We start from the raw sequence: 12,831 nt of genomic DNA, 5'->3' as shown, positions 1-12,831 counted from the left end.
GTTGCCATGGTTGTTACGCTGCTATCGCTGAAACCACGTGGCTTGCATAACGTAGTTCCGCCCAAAAGTATTTTATTCACAAGACAATTTTATTAAAATGATAAATTCAACAATTGTCCACGAAAAAACAACAACAAACAGATAACTCAACAATACGATATGTTAATATAACTTTTGCACATTTCTCCTTCGATTCAGATAAATAAATTTTTGGTAGCAGAAGGTTAGGGAAGTGCATTGTGTTGTGGGCGGGGTTTGCGGGTTCTACATTTCGGCTAAAAAATCTTAAATAAACAAATATATTTAGATTTTCTTAACGTAAATCATCTAGATGCAGTGTAATTAATAGATTGGTTGCACTAGATATTTGATATATTCAGTAGATATATCATTTTACAACCCTAATTCGCAAACCAGATAAACTACAACTGCAGTGCTTGATTTGTATCAAGCTGCATTGCGTAGCTTTAGGGAATTGTAGTTTTTTTTTAAATCGTGTATTTCTTAGAATTGGATATTGCAAATAGTGAGTTGAGAGTACAGTGTGGAGTTTGGGCGGATTGTAAACATATCTATGTAATCAGATTTTAAATGTCTAAATTTTAAATGGGTTTAAACAACTTTTAACCAGATTTGACAATATCCCAAGCTGTTGACTATATTCACATGATAAATGAGATCAAGAGCTCTCTATACAGGCCCGTCGTCAAGGGGGGGCATTGGGGGGCAGTGCCCCCCCAAATGACTTTTTGTGCCCCCCTAAACGTAACGCACAGAACAATTAACCAAACTTGCATTACTGTGTGATGCAAAAAATGAGACTTCAATCCTGGTCAGACGGTGGGGTGGTATTTTAGTATGCAAATTTATTCAAAGAATATAGGAAATGAGAATACAACTCATAACTTGCAAACAGATTAGTAAGTATTAAAATCAGCTTCAAATATAGAAAATACAAATCCCAAAATTAATATAGTTTTAAAAGCAATCCATGTATGATGGATGTTGCCCAATTAAAAGTAATACAAAATGCATTATAATATTCAAAAGTAATCAAGATGTTAAAAATAATAATAATACAAAGTATACAACAATACCCTGTATATCAAAAGTCAAAAGTTATAATAGTATTCATATAATAACAAGTAATATAATAATAATCATATCTGAGATGAATAAAACCTGAGAGAAGTTCAAAGTATTCAAGTGAGCCCGGAATCAAAGATAAAGAAGGTGAGAAAAGACTAAGTCCAGCTAGAAGGGTCTAGGCTGAACTCAGTCTGAGAGAGAGAGAGAGGGGTTTGCACCTCCTTATGTAGTCTCTTCAAGCAAAGAGTCTCGTGATCCAGAAATGAAGTCATGTCTCAAATAGATAGAAAGACATTGGTCATATGCCTCTGGTCCATATAAAGATACCAGATGAGCCTTGCAGTCCAGTTTAACTTCCACATTTTAGAAGATCAACAGATAGTTGTTGCCTTTGGGTGTTGCTCAGCTAAATGCAGGGTTGCAAAGACCTCAGGAGATATTGTATTGTATAGACCTCAGGCTGTATTGTCTCCCTTATCAAAAACCCACAAGGATCAAAAATAACTCAAAATACAGACGTGTGAAGCCAAAACTCAGACAAACAGCGTCATAAGCGCAAAACATAAACGTTCTGTGAGACTAGATGGAAATCTACATCTTTTTGTTTTTCTATTTCTATATTAATACAGAAGTCTTCTAAAGTCTAAAGTTCAGCTGAGGCCTTCGGAACAGACTGTCCTGTACTTTTAAGCACGTAGCAAATGCACACATGACAGAAGTCAAAAATTGGGTTACACCAGTCCCCCACTCGAGTCTTGACAAAAAGACTCGCACCCAAAATCCTTTCCCTTGAAAATAAGATACATAATAGTCAAAGGTAACAAATACATATGCAGAAAAATAAGTAAGTAAAACATTTCAGATAAGCACTTAATCGTGTAAGCATAAAGGAAATATAAAAGTGAATGAATCTTTTCAGGTAGACTGTAGATACCTCTTTAACCCCAGCCGCGTTAAGTTGACAGGAATTCTTCACCAAGCTGATCAGACGAGGAGCACTAAAAGCATCCGACCCCTGACCTCACCTGGACTTTTGCTGGGTCGAGGACTTACTACAGCATACCCTTCTTTCCATCTCTAAACTTATCATCATACTTTCTCTTCTTAATGGGTAGCTTCTTAAGATATTTGTCCTTATCAGATTGGGGTATCATGTCGCAAATTTCCAAACTTTCGTTGATCTTTTTCAACATCTCGTATCTTTCCTTACCCTTCACCTCTAATTCATACATTTCTTCATCATTGCTGACAGCAATAGGAGTAAAAGAATCTTTTTGATCAATAATCTTGTGAGGCATCTTGATGTAGGGATTTGTAAATCTATATATCAGCTGGTAGATTAAAGCACAAGTCTCTCAGATGATGTAGAGTTAGCGTGCGATGTGATGACGATGCGTCCAGTTCTTGGGATCAAACACTGATGTCCAGCTACGAGCACAGCAACCTCTCCCGAATCGTCGATGAGCTGCACTGTTGCAGAAGTCACACCAAAGGGTCACCCTTAGAACCAGTCGTGTGGTAAATGTACGCAGGATAGGTTCGTATCAGCATGCACTCATACCTGTTTAGTTTTAGAGTAGTAGGAACAGAAATATGTGGAAACAAAAGAACACAAACACAAACACACACACATATAATGCCAAAGCGAAGCGACAAACATTACATATAACATTTACACACACACACGAACAAGGACACAACAAGACAGATAAAACAACATTAATCACAATTGTTACATGTAAACATTATGGTTTTCAGTTTCATTTCATCATTTTATAAACAAATAAATACATTAGATCCAGGGGAACTCAGCATTGGAAACCTGGAGAGAAGTAAACAATTAATCATTAATCATTGTTCGTCCTTAGTAGCAATTCGTCTGATAGAGCTTACACCTGTTGGACAAATTCAAAGTGAAAACGGTATCATTAACAACCTAAGGAACAGATATGGTGAATTTTGGTTAATTTTGATTCTCTGGAAGCAAGTGAACAATCACTAAATAAATAATCGATAAATGAATCAATCAATTATTACACTCCTGACATAAGTCAGACCCTCAATCACCCTCACAGAGGTTGAAAACAAACATTGATTACAACCTTAATTTTAGAAAGGGTACCCTTAATCTATAAAAAGAAAATCTATTGTGCATTGAGAGATATTGTTAGTATAAGCAAGCTGCAACAGGGGCTTCACTTGTGCAAGATGCTTCCATCGAGTCAAGCCTGGCTCGATTTCAATGAGTAGAGAGAAAAGTTGGAGTAGTCAGCAACACTGAGTAAGGACCTTCATACCTGGAAGACATTGGACCTAAATTCCCTATTTCTGAACCATTACTTTTATCCCCCACTTGTACAGGATTTTAGCCGTTAAATTAAATGCAGCCGTCTTTAAGTCTCCAGCATTTTGGACGCTGAGGGCACTGAATGGGCATTCTTAAATGCGCATAATGTGTACCCATGATCAGAGGGTACAAAAATAAAATCTACCTGTCAATGTGTAAAAGGTCCTCGCGGGCGAGGACTGTGGCTAATTGATATCATACCTCTTCATAATCGTGGCTTTGTTTGTAAATGATGGATATATCTGGACAGTCTGTCCCTCACAGTTCGTAACATCTCTGGTCAAAACCATGTTTGTTGTAACATAGTATTAGTTTTATGAACCCCTTGGTGTGCAATCCTGTGGTATAGATCAATTAATATCTGCTAGGCGGAACACCCTTTTCATTTAGAGCATTAATTCCTTCTTCAGTTAAAATAGCTCCTAACCTTTTTGACATATTTCATTATCTTCATTTGTGTACAATTTAGATAGGGTTTCTGATCCTGCACAATTTGAATGAACAGGGAAAATTGCAGTTACCTCTCCAAGTGATGCACCCTTGGCCGCCTCTCTCACAGCCTTATCAGCTAGCGAGTTTCCTTTTGCCCACCAATCATTGAAACTACTGTGACCTGTAACCTTGCAAACCGCAACACTGTTAGGTGAAATGTTCTTGCAAGTTTCAAGAATTTCTTTAATACTGGTTTGATGACTTATTGGCATACCGGCGGTGGTCAGATAGCCGCAACGTTTCCAGACAGGGCCATAACTCCGCACTACATGGTAACTGTAGGCACTGTCAGTAAAAATATTCACATAAATGGAGCTATTTTCGCTTGCAGTTAATTTAAGTGTAAAATTTAAAGCAGCTTTCAAAGCATGCAGTTCAGCGATCTGAGCACTTCCTCCCCGTAGCGACCCTTCAGCCAAGACTTCGCCCCTCCTCCCCCCCTACTACCGCCCAACCTGTGTAGCGTGTTTCCCCCTCATAAAAGCTGCTGCCATCCACGAACATGTCCATGACATTTGCAAATGTCTAATTTCTGACGAAATGTCCTCTGTCACAAGTAACCACCACAGCACAGTCATGTGCACTCCCTTCGTTCTCCATCAGAGAGGCAGGGTTCGTCCGGTTATCTGTAACAACAGTAAGCTGAGGACTCATTAGAGCAGTTTCCCACTTAGCAGGTCGCTGAATTGAGATCGATTTCACCTTTGTTTCAGGTAGCAAATGTAAAAAGCGATGTGGGGTATGTAAAATAGTCTGGTTGTAGCCGACGATGTGCTCGGTGAACTTCAGTGCTCACTCTGCACAGTCCAACACCATCAAGTATGGCATCTGTCCTTTCATAGAAGAAGGAATCACAATCGAATAATATCCAACAGTTCCAAAACTTTTGTCACTTTTATGCTGTCCCAGCACGCAGTTGTAAGCATTCGGGCCTACATGTGTCCAAATGTGGAGCGGTTTTGGTCATTTAACAGGAGAGAGGCTAGTGCGGATTTGAGAAGAGTGAAAGACTCAGCCATGTCTGCTGTCCACTCTAGAGGGGAAGCACCCGGAAGGCCTTCCTTAAGAGCCTCGGTTAGAGGTTCAGCCAAATCAGAAAAATCAGGGAAATAAACCCGATTAAAATTAAATAGCCCCATTAATGATCTTAAACCAGTAACTGTGGTTGGCTTCTTTAATTTAGTAATTGTTATGACCCAATCTGGAAGAGGTCTTTCTCCCTCACGACCAACACTCTGACCTAAAAATGTAATAATGGTTGAAACAGCTGTACTTCCCGTTTGTTCAGGAGGAAGCCAGCCTCTTGAAGTGCTCTCAACAAGAGAGTGAGTACACTCAGATGCTGCACCTTATTTGGAGATGTAAGAAAAATTTCATCACAATATTGAATTATAACAGACGGCACGCACGATTCTTTTAAAATGGTTGAATGATTGGCAACAATGGGGTTGCTTTGGTGGTCACAGCATTCAATGCGGTATAGTCTATAGTAAGCCTATAGTTATCGTCTGGCTTTCTTACAGGCCACATGTGAATCACATTGAGAGGCACATCTTACCACAATCCCTTTCTCGAGCTGGGTCACAATTGCCTGTGCCGCTCTCTCTTTCTCTCCGAAGAGGATACTGGAATACTGGAGGAGGTGCAGGACCTGAAACATTCAGAGGTTTAATTCTGCAAAGACCAACATCAAGTTTAGAAGTTGACCACAAATCTGAAAATTTCTCAGAAAAATATTGTATCATTGGAGAGCCAGTAGACTCTTTCTCATTTGCTGTAATAGCTCCAATGTTAAATTTAGGAGTTCAATTTTTCTGACGACTGGAATGGGAACTGGCAAAAATTGACTAACTATTTGATTTAGTTAATAAAATATCTTCTTCCAATTTCTCCAATATATCCATTCCCACTACAGTGCCAACTTGACTTTCTCCAACCCAGAATTGCACCCGACAGGGTTTGCTTAAGTGTATAAATTATTAAGGGGATTAATTGAGACTGTGAAAAGACTGCCATCAGATAATCCTCGAAGAGTCATGTGTTTATTTGTAAAATGTAAATTAGAGTAGCTAAATAAATATGTAGCTATCCTGATCTCAAGTGCTTTGGTCAGCCTGTGGCATCAGCAGCTTAAGCTGAGCCTGCATGTCGACTTCCTTTTCTCTGCATCACCTCTATTTTCAGAGCGAAGCCGAAGGGGGGGGGCTACTTTGGTAGCCGTCGCTGTTGCTGAAAAGAGGAACCTTTTAAAACATTTTTAAAACCCTCGCTCTCCATCTCGCTCAGGGCACCTATTTACGTAGTGGCCTGTTTCCTGACAATTATAACAGGTAATTACAGAGACAGAGGGCGATCCAATCGCATCATCTGCTCTTTTCGTTTGGTCAACAATATCTTGAGCTCTGGTTCCCCACGTGTGCAGTGTGTAACAGTATATGAGATTTCAAATCAACAGCTTCTTTCGTAGCAACAAACTCTTTCAAAGCTCATGTGAAATGCTCAGTATATTTAACAAAGGGCTCGTTAGTGCCCTGTCTGATCAATGTTACATTAGTAAAAATTTGGATTTCTGATCCAATCACATGCTGTACTTCAATACGCAGTTCGTTAAATTAAGTAGCAAAATCATTTGCGGTTGTAATTAGTACAGTTAAATTTCATAATTGGCAGCGTGTTTACAATGCTAGGTAAATCACGCACACCAATAGTTCGATAGACCCCCACTTGGCCACCTGCTTATAACATGGTAACCTGGAATATAATTTCACATATTTGCCCCACTCAGCCTCAGCTCTTCCAAATTGCCAAGAGAAATAACAAACTGTATTCACAATTCTCAGAAATCTGTTACATTTCTGCCAGTTATAAATGTCATCAATCTTAGGAGCTTTGCCTATATCGGTTCTCGGCTCCTTTGTTACAAGATTTTTAATAAATCCCACATATCTTATAGCCTCTCTAGCTGCTTGCGCTAAATTATAAACCTGTACAATTCTACCATTTCTGTCTGTCAAAAGCCCTTTGACTTTCCTTATCCATAAACAACATAAAACACGTGCCTATTTCTTCTGTTCTTTGTGATCAGTAATTTCCTTCAACCTGTTAACTGTCACCCCGTCCCGAATACGGGACGCCTGCGCCGACTACACCACACCACAATCAAATCAAATCCAATCCTGACAAACTATATACCATTAGAAAAGTCCAAGACTCTCAAATATGTATTTTACCAATATTCTTCTTAAAAGACTATGTAGGAAAAGTAATAAAATTAATTTATGACAAGAGTACACACTCAGAAATCTACATTACAAAAGAAGACTTCCTCGTTGCCTTTTTCTCTATCACATTTCATAAATCATCAGAAGTCATATATCACTCGAAAACATAAAATAATCAAAATTCATCCTTTAAATCCCATTTTAAAATCAGACATTGCATTACCATGTAAATGGCACATCAAAATCATGTTAACAAAATATTTTCGGTCATGAATTGTAAAATTTTAGGTTTGTATTATGCAAATTCAAGTCTATCTTCAAAAACGTGAGTGACCGTTAAGGGGTCAACACCCATTCACTCTATCTGCGTGGAACCGAAATCTCTCTAAATCCATCTTTAACCATTTTCTGTCTTATTTCTTCTACATTACATATTCATTTGGAGTTTCTTTTATTTGAACAGGTGCCATTATCTCATGTGCTGACAAATCCAACAAGGAAAAGGTTTATTCAATTCAGATACACTTAATTAAAATTAATTATTTATCTTAACTTATTTTTACTTATCTTTACTTATTTTACTTAATTCCTTTACTCATTCTACTTAATTTCCACCCATTTTTACTTAATTTCTACTTATTTTTACTTAATGCACCGTCTGACAATTTATTGATCTAAATTTAGTCGCAAGGTGGGGTTCTGTTTGTGTCGTAAACTGCCAAGTCTAATCCCAGAGACTATATCCAAAAACAAGAGACGGCATTCAGACCCGACCAGCACGCTGTAAGTAAACCCTCACAGCGCGTGTCTCAAAATACTGTTGCATTTTCGGTTTAACCCAAAAGTGCTCGCAATACACCCCCGGTAACCCCGCAGGATGTAAAGCGCAGATATTTATCCACACTACCAGTAACCCTCAATAGTGAACAACACATTTAATGCCGCGGATCGCCGTCTCGTCCCCCAGCGCGCGCTGATTTTTCAAATACGGTTAAACCACCGTCTACGGTTATACCACCGGCTATGACCCAGGCTCGTTCTCTTGCTGCAGTCAAGATTAATGAACGAGGTGGGTCCACAGATATATCTCCTAGACCCGGCAGGCAACACCACAGAAGCCCATAAAGAGAAAAAGATGAGCTACTCACCTCTCTTTATTTTGTCTTGCGTTGCATCAAAACTTAATGAAATGAAAACTTCAACGATCTCCAGCGGGTGCCTCCAAAACTGATGCAAAAAATGAGACTTCAATCCTGGTCAGACGGTGGGGTGGTATTTTAGTATGCAAATTTATTCAAAGAATATAGGAAATGAGAATACAACTCATAACTTGCAAACAGATTAGTAAGTATTAAAATCAGCTTCAAATATAGAAAATACAAATCCCAAAATTAATATAGTTTTAAAAGCAATCCATGTATGATGGATGTTGCCCAATTAAAAGTAATACAAAATGCATTATAATATTCAAAAGTAATCAAGATGTTAAAAATAATAATAATACAAAGTATACAACAATACCCTGTATATCAAAAGTCAAAAGTTATAATAGTATTCATATAATAACAAGTAATATAATAATAATCATATCTGAGATGAATAAAACCTGAGAGAAGTTCAAAGTATTCAAGTGAGCCCGGAATCAAAGATAAAGAAGGTGAGAAAAGACTAAGTCCAGCTAGAAGGGTCTAGGCTGAACTCAGTCTGAGAGAGAGAGAGAGGGGTTTGCACCTCCTTATGTAGTCTCTTCAAGCAAAGAGTCTCGTGATCCAGAAATGAAGTCATGTCTCAAATAGATAGAAAGACATTGGTCATATGCCTCTGGTCCATATAAAGATACCAGATGAGCCTTGCAGTCCAGTTTAACTTCCACATTTTAGAAGATCAACAGATAGTTGTTGCCTTTGGGTGTTGCTCAGCTAAATGCAGGGTTGCAAAGACCTCAGGAGATATTGTATTGTATAGACCTCAGGCTGTATTGTCTCCCTTATCAAAAACCCACAAGGATCAAAAATAACTCAAAATACAGACGTGTGAAGCCAAAACTCAGACAAACAGCGTCATAAGCGCAAAACATAAACGTTCTGTGAGACTAGATGGAAATCTACATCTTTTTGTTTTTCTATTTCTATATTAATACAGAAGTCTTCTAAAGTCTAAAGTTCAGCTGAGGCCTTCGGAACAGACTGTCCTGTACTTTTAAGCACGTAGCAAATGCACACATGACAGAAGTCAAAAATTGGGTTACACCACTGTGTATTCACACCGCCGGCGTCGAGAGCGTCAAAGTGGCCTGAAGTCATTCATTTTCAATGTAAACCAGCGAGGAGCGGCGCGGCGCGACTTGGCCTTTGAGAGCGTCGAGCAGAGTTTAAATCAAGGCAGCTTTATGGTAATGAGCTATGACGCGGTTGGGCAGCAACCAATCGGAACGTAGAAGTCAACCGCTTGAGAGGATTCCAGAGGACGCAGCTCCGATCACATTAGTTCCCAAGCAAAATAGAGGACAGGTTGATTATTGCTGTTTCGCGTTTGCAGTAATCTATGATGTGTCCCTGTTTGCGTACAGGTACATAAAAAAATAATTAAAAGTGATACGTGTACCAAGGTGTCTGAGATCGTTCATTTTAAGTAAAGGATCTTAATATTTCGTCCACAACAACATTTAATGAGATTTACTTATAACGTTAACCTCCTTGTGGTTAGTCTGCATAAGATCAGCAAGTCTGTTTGCTTTGCGGCCACTTTTTATACAAAATAAAAATTCAGTCTATGTGACTACGTCAGACCATCTGAGCGCTCACGAATCTTTCTGCAGCGTCGTGAACAGAACAGTAGAGTTGTGACGTTCGCGAACGAACCGATTCTTTTGAACGGCTCATAAACATGAACGATGGGAGCCGAGTCGCGACTGGAGAGGAGCCGTTCTTTCTATCGTTCTTTTTTCCTATGCGTGTTTCACACAGATTCATACAAATGAGCTCCTCCAGGAGACAGAACAGAATAGGGGGAGGGGCGCACCCAGCGCAGGCCAACCCTTTATAGCGTGATGATATTAGTTATTAGCAGTGTTGGGAAGTTACTTTTAAAAAGTAATTAGTTACAGTTACTAGTTACTTCTTCCAAAAAGTAACTAAATTAGTAACTCAGTTACAAATTTTTAAAGTAACTAGTTACTTAAGAAAGTAACTATTGCGTTACTTTCAAGTAAAATTAAATTTTAAATGCTCAAACGTGACCCCACCTCTACCCCTCTTTAAAGAAACTTAAAATACATGTGCATGTTCAATTATTTATGATAAATCTGAATATTATAATGAAATGGACACTTAATACAATACATTATTAACAGAAACATGAAACATTGTACACACATCTAAAAAAAAAAGTTGCTGTGGGACAAAGTGAGACTAGCCTCCAATCAAATGGCATGTATGTAGATATTATGTTTATATAGTGGATCAATGCAAATAACACGATAGATTTTTGGGAACTTTTGATATTTCCTTTTATTGTTTCTTTAATTTCTTGAAGGAAAAAGTAATGTATATACTTCTATTTAGAGAAGGCTACTTTTGGATTATTTGGGCTCGTCGCCATACCTGTCTCTCGTTGACTGACTGGCTTGTGTTGTTCGTTGTGTGTCCTGTCCTGTCCGATGATGGGTCGTTCGCGAATGAGCGTTAGTGATGATGGATCGACTCGTTCGCGAATGAGCTTTTGATGAGTCGTTCGCGATTCGCGAATGAGCCGACTCTAAGAGCCGGCTTTTTTAGTTGAACTTCGGGAGCTGGCTCGCATATCTGAAGAGCCAACTCTATTTTTTCAAATTTAGCCTATAGAAATTAAATAATTATGTAATAAAAATTGAAATATTATAGTCAAAGTCATTTAAAGAGCCGTTTGTGAGCCAAAGAGCCGGCTCTTTTCAGTGAGCTGAGTCAAAAGAGCCGAATTCCCATCACTACAATGCGTGCTTTCGAAAACCCGCCCAACTCTACCTCTGATTGGCTTACAATGAAATTTTACTCTACCTCAGCCAATCGTCAGCATTTATGCGCTTGTCTCGTGCTCTGCCCACTAACCAAGGAAGAACAGTAAAAAAAAGTATTTGCCTCTCGCTCAGAGATCTAGTTGGTCTGATGAAAAAAAAAAAAACAGCTTCATCATCAGTTATAGTAACGCGCCGCATTTTTTGGCAGTAACGGTAACGGCGTTATTAAGACGAGAAGAGTAATCAATTAGATTACTCGTTACTGGAAAAAGTAATGCCGTTAGTAACGCCGTTATTTATAACGCCGTTATTCCCATCACTGGTTATTAGTTGTGCATGCATTTACATTGCATTTTGTGTTCATTTAAAACTTATTTTAAAATCATTAAAAATGTTCTTTTGTGATACTGTACTTGTATAGAAATGTTTCACTAAAAGCTGTTTTCCACAGACATTCATTGCAGCCCACTTTGTTATTGTTCATTGACTTGAAGGGGCTGATGTCCTATTTGCAAAGTTTACAGTAGTAATAGTATGTAGTATGTAGACATTTCCATTTTATTTATTCTAATTTTATCTACTTAAAAAAAAAATAGTTTTCTATCAAAATGTTCTTGTGTGATAACAATGTTCTTGTGTGGAAGTGTTTGTAGTAAAAGCTGTTTTGCACAGAAATTCATTGAAGCCGGCTTTGTTTTTTATGTTTATTTGTGAGTAGGTATTGTATGAATAACATAAGTCAACGTAGTTTTACACACACACACTTTGTACTAAAGGTAAATCAAAATAATGATGTCACTGTCTAAGCAGAGGGATTTGTGCAACCCTATGGAATATAGTCGACACATGAGAAATGAGGTAATAATCAATATTTCAGAATAATTCAAACTCAGATATTGGTGTGTGATATCTGCACTTTAATTATTTGACTACAAATCTCACCTCATAATACCTCCCAGTGATTATTTCCAGGATAAACTGAGATGCTCCCAAGCTGGCTTCTTAAAACTGACTAAATATTTAAAAAGAGCCAAAAGAGCCATTCTTTTGAACGGCTCTTTAAAAGGAACGGATCGCGAAGATCCGGATCCCCTCAAAGAGCCATAAATCCCATCACTACAGAACAGCAAGGGCGATTTTTCACGCTCCCGACGCCGCCGGAGTAAACGCGCAGTTAGACGTATAATATTGAATTAGATCATTGCCCTAATAACGTTGTTTCGGCAGAACTTGGCTCACATGAACAGTAATCACTACAACGGTAACACTAGAAATGCATAACACATTACCTTCAGAAATGATTCAGACGATTCATTATTCAACGCATTATTACACAGAACATAATTTTAAATATAATTATATTCATAAATGACTGTTAAAACATCCCAAAACAGCACCCAAACCTTGCAAAGACCTACCTCATTAATTATTCAAATACAACAGCCAATGGCAAGTCTCCAGCAGCAGACCTTTCAATATGTTATTTTTGTGTTAGTAGTTTTATTAATTCAAATTACAATATGCAGTTTGTGTGTAAATATATGTATATGTATATATAAATCATGCAATTCATTTAGTTAAGCATAAAGTATTGTATTGTTTATACGCAATTCCTTTGCGCAGCTGAGCTGCGCGTTGCATGTGATCTCAGAATAATTTTTTGGCGGTTTTTGAAATGTTAAGAGACA

The 12,831-nt window shown here is 38.1% G+C and overlaps 1 protein-coding gene and 1 long non-coding RNA gene across 5 annotated transcripts in view; one reads left to right on the top strand and one right to left on the bottom strand.

Moving 5' to 3' along the window:
• The window catches only part of LOC128021978 (E3 ubiquitin-protein ligase TRIM39-like), a 244,745-nt gene that overhangs the window by 216,625 nt on the left and 15,289 nt on the right, over window positions 1–12,831 (top strand). The window lies entirely within an intron of this gene.
• LOC128021995 (uncharacterized) lies at window positions 834–9,399 on the bottom strand. Of its 2 annotated transcripts, none has more exons than XR_008185829.1 (2): window positions 8,756–9,399; window positions 834–8,402 (listed from the first exon to the last, which is right to left on the bottom strand). It is a non-coding gene; the product is annotated as an uncharacterized LOC128021995 (long non-coding RNA). The 2 variants fall into 2 exon arrangements; XR_008185828.1 differs by having other exon boundaries at window positions 834–8,376.

The sequence above is a fragment of the Carassius gibelio genome, chromosome A11, assembly GCF_023724105.1.
Source record: "Carassius gibelio isolate Cgi1373 ecotype wild population from Czech Republic chromosome A11, carGib1.2-hapl.c, whole genome shotgun sequence".
In the NCBI taxonomy this organism is placed as follows: domain Eukaryota; kingdom Metazoa; phylum Chordata; class Actinopteri; order Cypriniformes; family Cyprinidae; genus Carassius; species Carassius gibelio.
This window is presented reverse-complemented; position numbering and strand designations above follow the sequence as displayed.